This window comes from Momordica charantia (genome assembly GCF_013281855.1).
Source record: "Momordica charantia cultivar OHB3-1 chromosome 10 unlocalized genomic scaffold, Mcharantia_2.0 BLBB01000010.1, whole genome shotgun sequence".
NCBI classification, from domain to species: Eukaryota; Viridiplantae; Streptophyta; class Magnoliopsida; order Cucurbitales; family Cucurbitaceae; genus Momordica; species Momordica charantia.
This window is the reverse complement of record NW_028275158.1, coordinates 16,710,591-16,730,745: the sequence shown is the minus strand read 5'-3', so window position 1 is coordinate 16,730,745 and position 20,155 is coordinate 16,710,591. Positions and strand designations below refer to the sequence as shown.

The 20,155-nt window shown below is 39.5% G+C and overlaps 1 non-coding gene and 1 pseudogene across 1 annotated transcript; one reads left to right on the top strand and one right to left on the bottom strand.

Moving 5' to 3' along the window:
- The first annotated feature begins 2,486 nt into the window (after nt 1–2,486).
- Nucleotides 2,487–20,155, top strand: LOC148208685 (uncharacterized; annotated as a pseudogene).
- On the bottom strand, nt 7,063–7,169 carry LOC148208686 (small nucleolar RNA R71). The gene has a single exon (XR_015788570.1). It is a non-coding gene; the product is annotated as a small nucleolar RNA R71 (small nucleolar RNA).

The following is a 20,155-nucleotide window of genomic DNA, read 5'->3' as shown; positions in this document are numbered from 1 at the left end:
AGGACAACGTAAAAACAAGATCTTGCATCCTGTGTATTATGCTAGTAAGACTCTGACCGGTGCACAACTCAATTACACTACTACTGAAAAGGAACTGTTAGCAGTTTGTGTTCGCCTTTGATAAGTTAGGTCTTACTTGATAGGCACAAAAGTCATTGCTTTTACTGACCATTCTGCTTTAAAATATTTATTTGCTAAAAAAGATGCTAAACCACGTTTGATACGGTGGATTTGTTACTTCAAGAGTTTGATATTGAAGTTAGGGACAGGAAGGGTACTGAAAACCAAGTGCTGATCACCTGTCTAGATTGGAATCCCCGCGATGGTGATGGAACTGTTATTCGTGAACAGTTTATTGACGAGCAACTCTTGCGAGTTGATTCAGTTCCGTGGTATGCCGATTATAGCAAATTATTTGGTAAGTCGAATAGTTCCTTATGAGTTCAACAAGCAACAGGTAAAGAAATTTCTAAATGAAGTTCGATGTTATCGTTGGGATGAGCCTTTTTATATAAGCTAGGACCTGACAATATCTTACGCAGGTGTGTCGCAGAAGAAGAAGCACGAGGCGATATTAGACGCTTGTCATATGTCTCCATATGGAGGACATTTTGCAGGACACAAAACCGCAGCCAAAGTTTTGCAAAGTGGGTTCTTTTGGCCCACTCTGTTCAAAGATGCACATAAGTTTGCCCAGGTTTGTGACAATGCCAACAGACAGGTAATATATCTAAACGCCACGAAATGCCTCAAACCCCGATCCTGGAGATTGAAATATTTGATGTGTGGGGTATAGATTTTATGGGTCCATTTCCATCTTCTAATGGTAAGCTTTTATATTGTTAGCAGTAGATTATGTTTCGAAATGGATAGAAGCCATTGCAACTGCTACCAATGATTCCAAAGTTGTCATTCGTTTTCTGCAAAAGCACATTTTTACGCGTTATGGAAACCCCGCGTTGTCTGATAAGGATGGGGGGGCTCATTTTGTGAATAGGTCTATGCAAAAGTTGCTGACTAAATACAATGTGCGTCATAGGGTTGCAACAGCGTATCATCCTCAGTCGAATGGGTTAGCCGAATATCTAATAGGGAGATAAAAAACATTTTAGAAAAAACTGTAAATCTTAACCGTAGGGATTGGTCTTTTAAGCTTGATGATTCACTTTGGGCATATAGGACAGCATTTAAGACTCCCCTCGGCATGTCCCCCTATAGGCTAGTTTTGGAAAAAGCATGTCATTTGCCTCTTGAGCTAGAATATAAGCATTTTGGGCTACTAAGAAATTAAATTTTGATTTTTTGGCTGCAGGTGAAGCGAGGAAGTTACAATTGTTGGAATTAGAAGAACACAGGCACTTTCTTATGAGAATGCTAAGTTGTTTAAGGAAAAACTAAACAGTGGGCATGATAGGCGTCTTCGGCCGAACAATCTTCAAGAAGGTGATTCTGGTTCTGTTATTCAACTCTAGGTTGAAACTTTTCCCTGGAAAACTTAAGTCTAGATGGTCTGGTCCCTTTCAAATTTTTAAAGTCTACCCATATGGGGCAGTGGATCTAGTTGACTCTAAGGGAAATTTTTTTAAAGTAAATGGGCAGAGACTAAGCCGTATTTTGGAGAACCAGTGGATAGAGGAAAAACCTCTATTCAACTTTCAGGTCAATAAATTTTTGCGAAAAATGTTTTTCCTTCTTATACGTTGGAAAGAACAAAAGTAAAGGAAGGAAATTTTTGTATCTTACATTCTTTTGTCTAATTATAAAAGTTTGCTTATTAAGAATGTTTTTGGAAAACGTTGAAAAACAAAAGAAAGAATGAAAAAAAAAAAAAAAAAAAACATTGAAAAAAATTTTTACGCAGGCGCCTGGCGCCTGCCCTTTGCGAAAATAAAATCACGCAGGCGCCTGGCGCCTGCCCTGTTTTCCAGCAGTTCGAGTTTCGTTTTCCTTCACGGTTTGGGTTTTAATTTTCGATAGCATGGGCTTTATTTTGGGTCAAACATTAATCCTCTATGATTTAGCTTTAAGAACTTCTCTTCAACTCAAATTTGTTTCCCTAATCCTATTTTGTATTCAATTTGTTTTCTTTTCCTTTTAGGTTTAGGAAACTTGGGTTGAACTTAAATGTCAATCCCTTTCCATTTAGGATTAGTTTGGGGAAAGCTTTAAATAGACCCATGCCTAAGCTTTACAACTCCACCAAAACCCACACAACTCTCTCTCTTCCCTTGTTTCATACAGAGGCGAGAGGGGAGAAAAAGAGTTCAAAACGACGTGCAGTTCAGGCTAAGAAGCCAACAGTGCCCATGAATGAACCTAAAACGAGAGCTGCGAAAGCTAAAGCAGCTGAAGCTAAGAAGAAGGTAGTGGCACCTGGGCCAGTTGATACAATTGAACTGGACTTGTCTGAGGGAGAGGAGGTCGAGCGAAATGGAACGCAGCAAATTTAGCCCCACTCGAACTCATTAATGAAATCCCGTAAGATTATGACAGAATTGGGATTTAATCTCACACTAGGAGATGTGCTGATGATTGGAGGGAGAACGCTAGAGACAAAGAAGGAGGACCACTCCATTCAGCCTATACAATGTGAGGCTTTGGAGTTAGTCAGAGAGTTCTATGCTTGGCTGTCCATCCCCAGTCACATATAGCCATAGTGCGCGCGGGAAGGAAATACGTTTGATGCCACTAAGATCAAATACCCTTCAACATTGAGAATATCAGAGATGATGTGGGCAATAAGATGTTAGTGACTCCAACTCTGGAACAGCTTGATGAGGCTCTAGAATGTGTTGGGAAGCCCTCTGCCACTTGGGATGTTGACTACTCATGGCAAGGTACGACTAAAACCCGAGGATGTTTCCCTAGCTGCTGCAGGATGGTTATACATAGTCAAAAACAGAATTCTGCCAACGGAGCATGATGAGCATGTCACTCAGGATAGGGCATTGCTGGTTTATGCCATGCTAAAGGGCATAGATGTGAATTATGGAGAATTGATAAATACCAGTATCCATGAGTGTGCCCACCGGACACGTGGTTAAGCTTTATCACCCACGTTTGGTCACTTCTTTATGCTTGCGACAAGGTGTACAGCTCCCTGAGGATCAAATTAAGAGAGTGCCCCAATTGTGGAAGAGAAGAATATTCGGCGTATTATCGCCATGCGTTACAAAGAAGGAAAGGTACTGGGATGTCTCCTACATCGGAGATCCGTCGTCTTCGAGAGGAGAACCAACAGCTGCGAGATCAGGTTCGAGAAGTCGTTGCAAAACATATCTACAAACTTAAGGACTTCATTGGATTTTGCGGTTTTACCTTCATGGCCTCCAGCGCTAGCTGCTATCCTTGGTCATCCATCTCCCAGCACTGACACTGATCCTAGTCCACAACCTCCGACTTCATGAAGGGGAGGTTCCTTCTTTTCTATTTTTTGTGTTTTCTTCTTTTGGTTAATGACGTAGTTTGCATATTCTAGCATTACTACGCATGTTTTTTTTGTATTGATTATGTTTCGAGCTCAGTTGAAGCATGAATAAATTAGTATCGTTTATCTTCTAATCACTTAAAGTATGCCTTCACTTAACCTTAGTTTAGCTTTTCACAGGCTATTTTGAAGCATCTGTGCTGTGCATGTGATTTCATGTCGATGATGATTATAAGAGATTGTTGAGTTTTTCTGTTCTATGCCTGACTAAGCTTTGAGCTATTTCCTTGGTTATGTGATAAACTCATTTCTTTTATGTCTTTTTGATCTTACAGACTTTAAGCTTTTCTTTGCCCCTATATAGGAAAGTCCTTGTCCTTTTTACTGTTAAGCCTTTTCATCCGATGCAAAAGTCTTTCCCAGTGAGGACACTGTCTCTCTTAAGTTTGGGGGGGACAGTCGTTGTGTCAGTCGTTGTTTCAGAAAGATAAGGTGTTATTTATATTTAAAAAATCATGCTATTTCTTTTGAAAAGAGTCGGTTGGAAAGAAGAAAATGTTGAAAAAGCACTTAGCTAAAAAAAAAAAAAAAATATATATATATATATATATATATAAACGAAAGAAAAAAAAAAAAAAAAAAAAAAAAAAGAAGTGGCAAAGAGTAAAAGAGTCTTGTTTGAGAGAAAATAAGAGTGGGAAAAGACTGTGGTTAGAAAGAAAAGAGTGGGTAAAAACATGAGAATTAAAGAAAATGTATTTATGATTCCCGAGTCCTACTGTAGACACCCATTTAGTTTTGGTTGGTGTTGACTTTGAAAATAGCAGTAAGGATGGTGATAAGTGACTTCGTGTTTCTCATTGTCGTCGTTTTATGACCTAGCTGTTAGTTTCAAAGTCTTTCTACGAGTAGCTGTGGTTGAAACGATGTTAGTGTGTGGAAACCTCAGGGGCTAGTAGCGGTCTTTCAGATGTAGAAAGTCTTAGTGTAAGAAGGGAGTGGTGCAGATTCCTTAGGGGTATTTGAAAACGTTTTCTGTTTTTGAAAGAGAAAAAGATATTTTGAAAGAAAAAGTTTTTATCATTTCAAACTTGGTTTATAGTGACTAAGTTTACAAAGGCAATAGAATGGTAGGCTTTGACATCTTTTCCCTGAGACAATTTATGATTGAACATCTCGGTTGCTTTTGCTTTTCCTTATCCATGTGTTAGAAAGCTGATTAAGTTGCTAAGTTTTGCTTGAGGACAAGCAAAAAGTTAGTTGGGGGTGTGATTACGCTTGTTTACATGCGTAAAAGAAGGTTTTAGATGCTGTTTTACTATGTTTCAGCTTTGTTTAGGATTTTTCTCGATCGTTTGAGTTCCAATTCATTGACAAATTCATATACTATGGTTTGTGGATGGCTTATATTGGTATTTATGACATTTCAGGACCATTTGGGAGTGCAAATTAATCAAAAGAAGCAAAAAGACGGAAAAACCTTCATGGAGGCGCCAGGCGCCTGGAAGCCTGCAGAAAACAGTTTTTTTCTTCCAACTTTGCCCTTAATGAAACGCGTCTTCCAATGCGTTTTGTTTGGTGGTCCAACCGATGCATACGTTGTAGAAGAAGTGTTCCACTATCAGTTGAGCACGATTTGGTCAGTCAAAAGAGTTGGAAATGGGTGATTCACCATCGTTTTAGGACCCTACCTAACCCAATTCTGCACAGCTATAAAATTCCAGCAACTTCTCCACCAAAAATCATCAAGCCTTGCTTCCTTCTCTTGATCATTTTTAGTGTTTCTTTGTTGCTTTCTAAGTAGTACTTTGAGTTGCTTTCATTAGTTACTTTTGGTTTTAAACCCGAGCACTTTACATTCTTTTATTGAGCTTTGTTTTGTTTCCATTTGTACTTAGTCATTTTCACTTATTCAAATATATAAAAATCTAGCACTTTGCTTATCTTCTCTTTGCCTTTACTTTATTTTTTAGTTAAGAGAGTTGTGTTTTTGGAGGAAAGAGCACGTGACACTCTCCCTTGCTTGAAAGAGAAGGGCGAAGCTCTCAATCCCGATAAAAACTCTCCATTAGTTAATTTGTTTTTTCACACATGCATTCCACATTCAACCATTTTACTTGCTGTATTTCTTTCATATGTCTTTCTAAATCCCGTCTCTAGGCCGGTTATGGATAGTTAGCCTTTTATGTCTAAAAGGGTTGCTAAGAAGTAGTGTTTTTACTTTCCATTCATTGCTCAACATGTTTTCCCAAAAAGTTAGGATTTAGAGAAGGCCACTGTAAGTCTTAACAAGTCAATACTGAAAAGGTTGCTTATTTGCATTGTTGAGTGGTTAAACCGAGGAGAGGAGCGCCTTAGACATAAGGGTTCCGCTTAAGTAGCCTAGACATAGGACCTTACCCGAGGTTGCGACTATTTCCATCCTAAAACTAAGATATATCTCATAATAGACATATTAGGGAATGTCTTAGGACTTTGAACTTGCTTAGACATAAGTAAGTGAGAAGCGTAGTCGTTAGTTTCTAAAGTAAAATGCATATTGTCCTTAGCATGTCCTTGATTCTTTGTTGGCTAACTTGAAGTAATTCGGGCTAGGTTTTATCATTCTAAGTCCAAATCCCAAATCCAAACCATTATTTGTGACCACTTCCCATTTTACAAGAATCACTCATTCCACATTCACCATTCTTTAAAACTTTAGAGTTTGGAAATTGTTTAGAAGTCCTTGAGGATCGATACTTGGATACTCCATCCATTTTATATTACTCTGACAGGTGTGCGCTTGCATCTATATAATTGTTACCACGCTTAGCGCGTGCGTTCAGCATAAACGCCCCAGTCAAGTTTTTGGCGCCGTTGCCGGGGACTTTAGTTTTAAAATTATTTTCAAATTCTTTTAGTTTTTATTTTTGTGAATTGTTGTTGGGGTGTAATTTCCATCCACCGTTTTTGTTCTATATTTTTGGTCGTTTATCTCACAAGGGTAAGTTAAAGTGCATGAGCACAAGATCTTTTCTTCTACCCCTTGACCCTGAGATTGAGCGGACCCTTCGAAAAACTCGAAAGGAGCAAAGACTTCGAAAACAACTAGAAAAGCAAAAAGAGAGAGAAGGTGAAATCAGTCCTGAAAGTGAGGTAGAGAGTACGAGCACATCGATGGCAGATATTCCACCTCGTGATCCGGTTGATCCACCTGCTGTTAACGGTAATATGAGGGATCATGCAAGAAATGATGAATTCAACCATATCCAGATGGCGGACAACAGAGACGTGGCAATGCGAGAATATGCCGCCACGGCTTTTCAGAACTTGATTCAGGGATAGTCAACCCTATTCCAGCCCACGCAAACTTTGAGCTTAAACCAATGATGTTCCAAATGTTGCAGACAATTGGACATTTTGGAGGGCAGGAACATGAGGATCCACATGATCATCTGAAATCATTCATTCAAATTGCAAATGCATTTCGATTACCTGGTATAACAGACGATGCTCTGAGACTAACACTTTTTCCATTTTCTTTGAAGGACCAAGCTAGAGCATGGCTCAATGCATTTCCACCGGGATCCATCACCACATGGGGGTCGTTAGTGGAGAAGTTCTTAACAAAATTCTTTCCACCTACTCGCCACGCTGATATCAGAGAGGAGATCATCTCCTTTAGACAATATGATCGTGAACCTGTTCACGAGGCGTGGGAGAGATTTAAAGAACTAATCAGGAAATGTCCGAACCATGGCTTGCCGGCATGCATCCAGATAGAACATTTCTTTAGAGGTTTAGATCATCCTACTAAGATGATGCTAAACAATGCTGCCAACGGAGCCTTTACAAAGAAGACATTCAACGAGATAGTTGACATCCTAAATGACTTAGCTTCACACAACGAACTATGGTGTTCGCAAAGATCTAGGGCAGCACCAAAGAAGCAAGATCCAGCTGGAGTTTTTGGCTCTGGACATTGCGACCTCGATGCAAAAAGAGATGGTTACAATGAACCAGAGGCTGAAAGAGATGGCATTGGGAATAAAAAATCCATTAGCCACGCCGATACAACCTGTGCAGTCGGATTATTGCACTCCTGCCCCTGTTTGCCAAGTCAACGATCTCATTTGTTCATTTTGCAGTGAAAACCATATTTATGATAATTGTCCACATAACCCTGCTTCTGTTTTTTATGTAGGACATGGGAACAATAGGAACTTTAACCCATATTCGAACACCTACAACCCAGGTTGGAGGCACCACCCTAATTTCTCATGGGGAGGACAAGGAGGTTCGAGCGGTTTTAATCAAGGGCAGAGCCAACAGAACAAGCAGCCTATGTTCCACCTACACAGCAATACATCCCACCACCGCAACAGCAGTAAATCAGAGAACACAGACTCCACCAGTTCAAATAACAACTCAATCATCTTGAGAATATGATGAAGGAGTACATGGCCCGAACCGACGCAGTGATACAATCCCAAGCGGCATCAATGAGGAATTTCGAGACCCAATTGGGACAGCTCGCCAATGAATTGAAGAATAGACCACAAGGTTCTTTTCCAGGCCATACTGAATTACCAAAACGAGAAGGGAAAGAACAGTGCAAAGCTGTCACCCTCAGGAGTGGACTGACATATGATGGACCAACAATGCCAACAACAGATGTACAGATTCCGTCCACTGAACCAATTGTAAAGATACCAGAAAATCCAACAACACCAGAAAAAAAATATTAGAAAAGGTAATGAGGACACCCCGAGTGTTCCTCCACAGGTACAGCCTTCTTTTACCCCTACTCCCCCGTTTCCACAAAGATTAGTTAAGAAAAATAATGATTCCCAGTTTAGAAAATTTTTAGATATTTTAAAACAACTGCATATAAATATACCATTAGTAGATGCTCTAGAACAGATGCCAAATTATGCTAAGTTTTTGAAAGATATAGTTTCTAGGAAGAAAAAATAGGAGAGCATGAACTGGTAGCCATGACAAAATGCGTAGTGAAGCTGTAGGCAGCCCGCTACCCATGAAATGTAATGATCCTGGCAGTTTTACCATTCCATGTTCCATAGGAGGAAAAAACTTAGGTAGGGCATTATGTGATCTAGGCGCTAGCATTAATCTTATGCCATTATCAGTTTTCAAATCTTTAGGCATAGGAGAAGCTAGACCTACTACGGTTACCCTCCAACTAGCAGATAGATCTATCATAAACCTGAGGGAAAGATAGAAGATGTTTTAGTCCAGGTGGACAAATTCATTTTCCCTGCGGACTTTATCATTCTAGATTGCGAGGCAGACTTAGACGTTCCCATTATTTTGGGAAGACCATTTCTAGCCACTGGGGATACAGTTTTTAATGTAAGGAAGGGAGAGATTACAATGAGGGTAAATAATGAAGAAGTTAAATTTAACGTTCTAGATGCCATGAAATTACCAGGAGACTTTGAAGAGTGCTCTGCTATAAATAGCTTGAATCCTATTATGTTTGATGAGTTTATGACTCGTTAGTTACAGAGATTGAAGAAGAGCTTGATAAGATAGCAGAAGGACCAGAAGATGTGGCTAGTCCTATTGAAAAAATACAAAAAGAAGAATGCAAGTCGTTACTTCCGTCCATAGTGGAACCACCCACGTTGGAGCAAAAGCCATTGCCGTCGCATTTGAAATATGCGTATCTAGGGGATAACGACACTTTACCAGTTATTATAGCTTCCAATTTATCACCTACTCATGAATATTCTTTATTGCAGATTTTGGAGAAGCACAAAAAGGCCATTGGATGGACGATAGCAGATATCCGAGGGATAAGCCCGGCCTTTTGCATGCACAAAATTCTATTGGAAGAAGATACTAAGAACTCTATTGAGAGTCAAAGGCGGTTGAACCCGAAGATGAAAGAGGTTGTAAGGAAAGAATTCTTAAATGGCTTGACGCCGGTGTTATATACCCAATATCCGACAGCAGCTGGGTAAGCCCAGTACAGTGTGTACCAAAGAGGGGGTATAACCGTGGTGGCCAACGAGGAGAATGAGCTCATCTCAACCCGAACTGTGAGCGGGTGGAGAGTTTGCATTGACTATCGCAAACTCAACAAGTAACAAAGAAAGACCATTTCCTCTCCCGTTTATTGACCAGATGCTCGACCGTCTGGCAGGTAAGGATTTCTATTGTTTTTTAGATGGATATTCGGGTTATAATCAAATTACTATTGCTCCAGAAGACCAAGAGAAGACAACATTTACGTGTCCGTATGGTACGTTCGCTTTTAGGCGAATGCCCTTTGGACTATGCAATGCACCCGCGACTTTTCAGAGGTGTATGATGGCCATCTTCTCTGACATGGTAGAAAATATTCTAGAGGTTTTTATGGATGACTTTTCTGTTTTTGGAAATTCTTCGACGCATGTTTAGTTAATTTGGAGAGAGTATTGGAGAGATGTGAACAAACAAACCTAGTCCTAAATTGGGAGAAGTGTCATTTCATGGTACAAGGGGTATTGTTTTGGGTCACAAAATTTCCAAGCAAGGAATAGAGGTAGACCACGCTAAGATAGACATCATTTCAAAGCTACCTCCTCCTACAAATGTCAAAGGGATTAGAAGTTTTTTAGGGCATGGGGGATTTTACCGCCGCTTTATAAAAGACTTTGCTAAAATTTCTAAACCCTTGTGTCAATTGTTAGAACATGATAGACCATTTGTTTTTTATGATGACTGTTTAAAATCATTTGAAATGTTGAAAGTTGCTCTAAGTTCAGCCCCTATAATTATCGAACCTAATTGGGATTTACCTTTTGAGCTCATGTGTGATGCTAGTGATTATGCAATAGGAGCTATGTTAGGACAACGTAAAACAAGATCTTGCATCCTGTGTATTATGCTAGTAAGACTCTGACCGGTGCACAACTCAATTACACTACTACTGAAAGGAACTGTTAGCAGTTGTGTTCGCCTTTGATAAGTTTAGGTCTTACTTGATAGGCACAAAAGTCATTGCTTTTACTGACCATTCTGCTTTAAAATATTTATTTGCTAAAAAAGATGCTAAACCACGTTTGATACGGTGGATTTTGTTACTTCAAGAGTTTGATATTGAAGTTAGGGACAGGAAGGGTACTGAAAACCAAGTTGCTGATCACCTGTCTAGATTGGAATCCCCGCTCTGTGATGATGGAACTGTTATTCGTGAACAGTTTATTGACGAGCAACTCTTGCGAGTTGATTCAGTTCCGTGGTATGCCGATATAGCAAATTATTTGGTAAGTCGAATAGTTCCTTATGAGTTCAACAAGCAACAGGTAAAGAAATTTCTAAATGAAGTTCGATGTTATCGTTGGTGAGCCTTTTTTATATAAGCTAGGACCTGACAATATCTTACGCAGGTGTGTCGCAGAAGAAGAGCACGAGGCGATATTAGACGCTTGTCATATGTCTCCATATGGAGGACATTTTGCAGGACACAAACCGCAGCCAAAGTTTTGCAAAGTGGGTTCTTTTGGCCCACTCTGTTCAAAGATGCACATAAGTTTGCCCAGGTTTGTGACAAATGCCAACAGACAGGTAATATATCTAAACGCCACGAAATGCCTCAAACCCCGATCCTGGAGATTGAAATATTTGATGTGTGGGTATAGATTTTATGGGTCCATTTCCATCTTCTAATGGTAAGCTTTATATATTGTTAGCAGTAGATTATGTTTCGAAATGGATAGAAGCCATTGCAACTGCTACCAATGATTCCAAAGTTGTCATTCGTTTTCTGCAAAAGCACATTTTTACGCGTTATGGAACCCCGCGTTGTCTGATAAGCGATGGGGGGCTCATTTTGTGAATAGGTCTATGCAAAAGTTGCTGACTAAATACAATGTGCGTCATAGGGTTGCAACAGCGTATCATCCTCAGTCGAATGGGTTAGCCGAAATATCTAATAGGGAGATAAAAAACATTTTAGAAAAAACTGTAAATCTTAACCGTAGGGATTGGTCTTTTAAGCTTGATGATTCACTTTGGGCATATAGGACAGCATTTAAGACTCCCCTCGGCATGTCCCCCTATAGGCTAGTTTTTGGAAAAGCATGTCATTTGCCTCTTGAGCTAGAATATAAAGCATTTTGGGCTACTAAGAAATTAAATTTTGATTTGTTGGCTGCAGGTGAAGCGAGGAAGTTACAATTGTTGGAATTAGAAGAACACAGGCACTTTTCTTATGAGAATGCTAAGTTGTTTAAGGAAAAAACTAAACAGTGGCATGATAGGCGTCTTCGCCGAACAATCTTCAAGAAGGTGATCTGGTTCTGTTATTCAACTCTAGGTTGAAACTTTTCCCTGGAAAACTTAAGTCTAGATGGTCTGGTCCCTTTCAAATTTTTAAAGTCTACCCATATGGGGCAGTGGATCTAGTTGACTCTAAGGGAAATGTTTTTAAAGTAAATGGGCAGAGACTTAAGCCGTATTTTGGAGAACCAGTGGATAGAGGAAAAACCTCTATTCAACTTTCAGGTCAATAAATTTTTGCGAAAAATGTTTTTCCTTCTTATCCGTTTGGAAGAACAAAAGTAAAGGAAGGAATTTTTGTATCTTACATTCTTTTTGTCTAATTATAAAAAGTTTTGCTTATTAAGAATGTTTTTGGAAAACGTTGAAAAACAAAAAGAAAGAAAAAAAAAAAAAAAAAAACATTGAAAAAATTTTTACGCAGGCGCCTGGCGCCTGCCCTTTGCGAAATAAATCACGCAGGCGCCTGGCGCCTGCCCTGTTTTCCAGCAGTTCGAGTTTCGTTTTCCTTCACGGTTTGGGTTTTAATTTTCGATAGCATGGGCTTTATTTTGGGTCAAACATTAATCCTCTATGATTTAGCTTTAAGAACTCTCTTTCAAACTCAAATTTTGTTTCCCTAATCCTATTTTGTATTCAAATTTGTTTTCTTTTCCTTTTAGGTTTAGGAACTTGGTTGAACTTAAATGTCAATCCCTTTCCATTTAGGATTTAGTTTGGGGAAAGCTTTAAATAGACCCATTGCCTAAGCTTTACAACTCCACCAAAACCCACACAACTCTCTTCTTCCCCTTGTTTCAATACAAGAGGCGGGAGAAAAAGAGTTCAAAACGACGTGCAGTTCAGGCTAAGAAGCCAACAGTGCCCATGAATGAACCTAAAACGAGAGCTGCGAAAGCTAAAGCAGCTGAAGCTAAGAAGAAGGTAGTGGCACCTGGGCCAGTTGATACAATTGAACTGGACTTGTCTGAGGGAGAGGAGGTCGAGACGAAATGGAACGCAGCAAATTTAGCCACTCGAACTTCATTAATGAAATCCCGTAAGATTATGACAGAATTGGGATTTAATCTCACCCTAGGAGATGTGCCTGATGATTGGAGGGAGACCGCTAGAGACAAAGAATGGAGACCACTCATTCAGCCTATACAATGAGGCTTTGGAGTTAGTCAGAGAGTTCTATGCTGCTGTCCATCCCCAGTCACATATAGCCATAGTGCGCGGGAGGAAATACGGTTTGATGCCACTCAGATCAACTACACCTTCAACATTGAGAATATCAGAGATGCTGTGGGCAATAAGATGTTAGTGACTCCAACTCTGGAACAGCTTGATGAGGCTCTAGAATGTGTTGGGAAGCCCTCTGCCACTTGGGATTTGACTACTCATGGCAAGGTACGACTAAAACCCGAGGATGTTTCCCTAGCTGCTGCAGGATGGTTATACATAGTCAAAAACAGAATTCTGCCAACGGAGCATGATGAGCATGTCACTCAGGATAGGGCATTGCTGTTTATGCCATGCTAAAGGGCATAGATGTGAATTATGGAGAATTGATAAATACCAGTATCCATGAGTGTGCCCACCGGACACGTGGTAAGCTTTATCACCCACGTTGGTCACTTCTTTATGCTTGCGACAAGGTGTACAGCTCCCTGAGGATCAATTAATAAGAGAGATGCCCCAATTGTGGAAGAGAAGAATATTCGGCGTATTATCGCCCATGCGTTACAAAGAAGGGAAGGTACTGGGATGTCTCCTACATCGGAGATCCGTCGTCTTCGAGAGGAGAACCAACAGCTGCGAGATCAGGTTCGAGAAGTCGTGCAACATATCTACAACTTAAGGACTTCATTGGATTTTGCGGTTTACCTTCATGGCCTCCAGCGCTAGCTGCTATCCTTGGTCATCCATCTCCCAGCACTGACACTGATCCTAGTCCACAACCTCCGACTTCATGAAGGGGAGGTTCCTTCTTTTCTATTTTTTGTGTTTTCTTCTTTTGGTTAATGACGTAGTTTGCATATTCTAGCATTACTACGCATGTTTTTTTTGTATTGATTATGTTTCGAGCTCAGTTGAAGCATGAATAAATTAGTATCGTTTATCTTCTAATCACTTAAAGTATGCCTTCACTTAACCTTAGTTTAGCTTTTCACATGCCTATTTTGAAGCATCTGTGCTGTGCATGTGATTTCATGTCGATGATGATTATAAGAGATTGTTGAGTTTTCTGTTCTATGCCTGACTAAGCTTTGAGCTATTTCCTTGGTTTATGTGATAAACTCATTTTCTTTTATGTCTTTTTGATCTTTACAGACTTTAAGCTTTTTTCTTTGCCCCTATATAGGAAGTCCTTGTCCTTTTTACTGTTAAGCCTTTTTCATCCGATGCAAAAGTCTTTTCCCAGTGGGACACGTCTCTCTTAAGTTTGGGGGGGACAGTCGTTGTGTCAGTCGTTGTTTCAGAAAGATAAGGTGTTATTTATATTTAAAAAATCATGCTATTTTCTTTTGAAAAAGAGTCGGTTGGAAAGAAAGAAAATGTTGAAAAAGCACTTAGCTAAAAAAAAAAAAAATATATATATATATATATATATATATAAACGAAAGAAAAAAAAAAAAAAAAAAAAAGAAGTTGCAAAAGAGTAAAAAGAGTCTTGTTGAGAGAAAATAAGAGTGGGGAAAAGACTTGTGTTAGAAAGAAAGAGTGGTAAAAACATTGAGAATTAAAGAAAATGTATTTATGATTCCCGAGTCCTACTGTAGACACCCATTTAGTTTTAGGTTGGGTGTTGACTTTGAAAATAGCAGTAAGGATTGGTGATAAGTGACTTCGTGTTTCTCATTGTCGTCGTTTTATGACCTAGCTGTTAGTTTCAAAGTCTTTCTACGAGTAGCTGTGGTTGAAACCGATGTTAGTGTGTGGAAACCTCAGGGGCTAGTAGCCGGTCTTTCAGATGTAGAAAGTCTTAGTGTAAGAAGGGAGTGTGCAGATTCCTTAGGGGTATTTGAAAACGTTTTCTGTTTTTGAAAGAGAAAAAAGATTTTGAAAGAAAAAGTTTTTATCATTTCAAACTTGGTTTATAGTGACTAAGTTTACAAAGGCAATAGAATGGTAGGCTTTGACATCTTTTCCCTGAGACAATTTATGATTGAACATCTCGGTTGCTTTTGCTTTTCCTTATCCATGTGTTAGAAAGCTGATTAAAGTTGCTAAGTTTTGCTTGAGGACAAGCAAAAAGTTAAGTTTGGGGGTGTGATTACGCTTGTTTACATGCGTAAAAGAAGGTTTTAGATGCTGTTTTTACTATGTTTCAGCTTTGTTTAGGATTTTTCTCGATCGTTTGAGTTCCAATTCATGCAAATTCATATACTATGGTTTGTGGATGGCTTATATGGTATTTATGACATTTCAGGACCATTTGGGAGTGCAAATTAATCAAAAGAAGCAAAAAGACGGAAAAACCTTCATGGAGGCGCCAGGCGCCTGGGAAGCCTGCAGAAACAGTTTTTCTTCCAACTTTGCCCTTAATGAAACGCGTCTTCCAATGCGTTTTGGTGGTTCCAACCGATGCATACGTGTAGAAGAAGTGTTCCACTATCAGTTTGAGCACGATTTGGTCAGTCAAAAGAGTTGGAAATGGGTGATTCACCATCGTTTTAGGACCTACCTAACCAATTCTGCACAGCTATAAATTCCAGCAACTTCTCCACCAAAAATCATCAAGCCTTGCTTCCTTCTCTTGATCATTTTTAGTGTTTCTTTGTTGCTTTCTAAGTACTTTTGAGTTGCTTTCATTAGTTACTTTTGGTTTTTAAATCCCGAGCACTTTACATTCTTTTATTGAGCTTTGTTTTGTTTCCATTTGTACTTAGTCATTTTCTACTTATTCAAATATATAAAATCTAGCACTTTGCTTATCTTCTCTTTGCCTTTACTTTATTTTTAGTTAAGAGAGTTGTGTTTTTGGAGGAAAGAGCACGTGACACTCTCCCTTGCTTGAAAGAGAAGGGCGAAGCTCTCAATCCCGATAAAAACTCTCCATTAGTTAACTTTTGTTTTTTCACACATGCATTCCACATTCAACCATTTTACTTGCTGTATTTTCTTCAATATGTCTTTCTAAATTCCCGTCTCTAGCCCGGTTATGGATAGTTAGCCTTTTATGTCTAAAAAGGGTTGCTAAGAAGTAGTGTTTTTACTTTCCATTCATTGCTCAACATGTTTTCCCAAAAAGTTAGGATTTAGAGAAGGCCACTGTAAGTCTTAACAAGTCAATACTGAAAAGGTTGCTTATTTGCATTGTTGAGTGATTAAACCGAGGAGAGGAGCGCCTTAGACATAAGGGTTCCGCTTAAGTAGCCTAGACATAGGACCTTAACCCGAGGTTGCGACTATTTCCATCCTAAAACTAAGATATATCTCATAATAGACATATTAGGGAATGTCTTAGGACTTTGAACTTGCTTAGACATAAGTAAAGTGAGAAGCGTAGTCGTTAGTTTCTAAAGTAAAATGCATATTGTCCTTAGCATGTCCTTGATTCTTTGTTGGCTAACTTGAAGTAATTCGGGCTAGGTTTTATCATTCTAAGTCCAAATCCCAAATCCAAACCATTATTTGTGACCACTTCCCATTTTACAAGAATCACTCATTCCACATTCACCATTCTTTAAAACTTTAGAGTTTGGAAATTGTTTAGAAGTCCTTGAGGATCGATACTTGGATACTCCATCCATTTTATATTACTCTGACAGGTGTGCGCTTGCATCTATATAATTGTTACCACGCTTAGCGCGTGCGTTCAGCATAAACGCCCCAGTCAGTGAACCCCCTACGAAGGGATCCGAGGTAGTGCTCAGGTATCCTAGAAGGGTATTCCAAACCCTGACCTGAAGTGGAGGCGTCACTATCCTCCCCGTCATCGGAGAGCCTAAAGTTTTCTACGTCCTCGAGCTCGGACTCTAACCTACGAGCTAAATCGGATCCTAAGTTGCTGCTAAAAGAGGACGACATGGCGACTACGTTCGAAAGAGAGAGGGAAGAGACCGACCTACCAAGGGTTCGAGCTGCCTTCAGATCGAACGCCAAGAATTCAGGGAACGTAAGGTATGACCTGAAGGATTGGGGGCATTTAGAGCCCGTCAGAAGAATTTCCCTACCGTACACGTGTAATCAACGAGCGGCTAGGATCCTCCCTGAGATCCGAAGCGTCGGAATATTTGAATATTCCGACGATAAATCTTCCGCGACGGTTGTATTTTCCCACGAATAGGAAGTCGCCACGTGTCCAAAGCAAGTCGAATGAACTTCTCTGCCAGGTCGAGATCGGACCAGACAGAGAGGGGGCCAATGTTTGGGGAAGGGAATACCCTGGACACGTGGAGGACCCCTATTGGCGCTCCAAGATGGCTCATGAGTCATGCCCAACTCGGACTGCCGAGATGACCGCCACTAACGTCGACAAATGCTAAGTATGAGGGCCGAGGTGAACCTGGCCCAGATCTGACCTACCGGGGAGCTCGGTAGGGGCCGATGTGAGCAACTGTCAGCGGCGTGATTATCGGGCGTAACCGTCGGTCCCGAGATTACCGGGTGTAACCGACGGTCCCGAGATTACCGAATGTAACCGTCGCGAGATTAGCGGGGCTACCGCCCATAAGTAGAGGACCTCACCCCATGATCAGGTATGATGATTTCTGGCCTCGAACTAAACTGGGAATCCGACCTATACTGACTTGATCGTCGGAGTGCTCACCTTTTTGTGCAGGTCCGCCCAAGCATTCAGGTCGGTCCGGAGGCCGAGTTCGAGCTGCAATCTGGAACACACTGTTGTGCACATCCTTGCATAAACAAACTGAAAGAAAAGGGGGAGAACTTCCCTTTTATGAGGGAGGAAGAGTGAGGAGAAAGTCACAACTTCCCCACTCACCACCTTCCCACTTCCTACCATTAGTGGTGGAAGTAGGATATGTTTTCTCCCTACCTCCCCCTTCCCACCATTGGTGGGGAGTGGGCTTTTTTTTTTTAATTCTTTTTCTTTAATTAAAACAATTTTAATTAAAATAATAATTAAATAAAGAACATCTAATTAATTATAAAAATAATTATTAATTAAATTAAATTAAATCTATTTTAATTTAACCAAACTAGTATAACCCATTAATTTGATTAATATTAATTAAATTATATTTAATTAAATTAAACTTGAATTAATTAATCATATTAGAATTAAATTCTAATATCCATCTCTCTCATAATTTTGAATCCAATTTAAAGTTAAATTTATATCATAATGTATCAACATACATTATATTAATTGCATCTCATACAATTAACTTTAATTCCCTTTAATAAATTTGAACAATTCAAGTTTTTTTCAAGACTAAATGTTCTTAACTATCATTTACGAGCTAGCAAGGGGATCTAATAGACCTACAGATCAGAAGCTCCAACGATACGAGATTAATTTATTAAACTTATTAATTATATTAATCAACATTCGTTAACTGTCAATCACTCCACTAAAGATCCACATTTGCACTCTTCTCACTGTAGAATATTTTGCATCCACGGATTTTGACCATTAACGGTAAGTCAATCTTTCACGAGTGTTTGTAACCACAGCTGGATCAAATTACCATTTTACCCCTATGTTACAGCTTGGACCTTAAATAACGCTGGTCTTCTAATGAAAAGTCCGGTTGTGGTACAACCAATAACCGAAAGTCCCTCTCGGACTAGTGAGATGGTGGGGCCCCTTGTTCAAGTCCTAGAGTCAACACTTAAGATAAACACTCATCTACTTACCCTAAAGTCGGGAAGAAGCGAATTTCATCTTGTGTAGTTACGTTCCCAACTCCTCACTCGATCTTGTCCCCAAAATGATAGAAATATCGAGTCAGCGACTCGAGTCACTCTCACCCATACAAATCAAAGGTCGAGCTCTAACAAGCAGGAGTCCATAACTCACTCAGATTGAGATCGAGTTACTTGGTCATCCTATTGAAATATTAATCTATTAGCTAACAGTGTTACAACTAAAGATTAATTATTTCGCGGTCTCGTCTTATACAAACTCATTGTATAGGATACCCCATCGCATGTCTCCACACGAACGACCTAGATCAAGTCATTTGTATCTATTACAAAGTGGGTCGTATCCATAATGTTACCAGGATAAGGTACTCAACCTTACCCATATACTATAGACCTTTTAGGTTATTACTGGCACATTATCTACTTGTATATCAAATATATACGCTGTATATTAAATATATATTGTATATCTGTTATATATTGTTCCAGTTACTTGACATAACCTCGCATGTTAGTTTATTGGATTTGGGTTAATGCAATTCTAAGAGAAACATCAATAACAAATTTATTGAATGAATATTTGTTTTATGTTTACAAGACACGAGTTTAGGGTATAAAACCTAACAGATGTGTCGCTAAATCTAAATATAATTAATATAAAATCGCAAAACGAACCCCAAGAGAGAAATACTGCATAAACGGATGCTACGGCAAAGAAATGCTTTAGCAAGGACAAAAACACGGGGAAACATATAATGAGATTATGACGGGAAAGATCACTATATGCTTTCACTCGCTCAAAAGAAATGCTCCAGCACAGAAACACAGCTGATGCTCAAACCGACATGGTTATTTTCTGAGACACCCATAAATTACTCTCCACAACTTTCGTTGCTAAACAATCAAGCATAAATAACAGTTTCTAAACATGGTTAGGCAGACCTTATGCCTAAGTGCCTACGTACGTACTAGAAAAAAGTAACTAACCACAAATATAGCCCCTTATGCTTCCTATATACCCTTCCGAGCAATACAAGATGTGAGCAAACAGATAAATGCGGCTAACAAAAATCAACAAGATGAAAACATTAAATCAACTTTATTTATCAGTAATAGAAACATGCTAGAAAATCTTCGTTAACGAGCTACAACAAATGATTCCCTCGAAAATGGGGTTTAGTTCATGGAGAAAGGGAAGAATACAATGTATAAAGAAAAGAAACAACTAATTTCATGACAGAGCACGTTTAAACCCGCTGCAACCTCCAGCTCAATAAAAACCCAATGGCTCCAACTTCTATCGTTAACTCCTCTTCGAAAATGGGATATGCTCTCCTTGGCTTCAGCACCGAATTTGGAATAATTTCCTCTCCTTGGGATCTATTCCCCCTTGGAGATTGATAATGAGATAGGCCTTAGCTTGTTGCTTTTATAGCTTCCCAAAAATTAGGACAAAACCTGATAAAATGCATGTGGAACGGACATCAGTAAAAGTCCTGCGTAAACCTTGTTACTGCACTGCCTAGGAGGTTCTGCCGCAAGTGATGCTTAAGCATCGGGGGCTCTAGCATCTTAAAGTCCTAGCAATGTCTTCTGCTTCTACAACTCTACTTCTAATACTTTTAGATTATGCAAAATTAA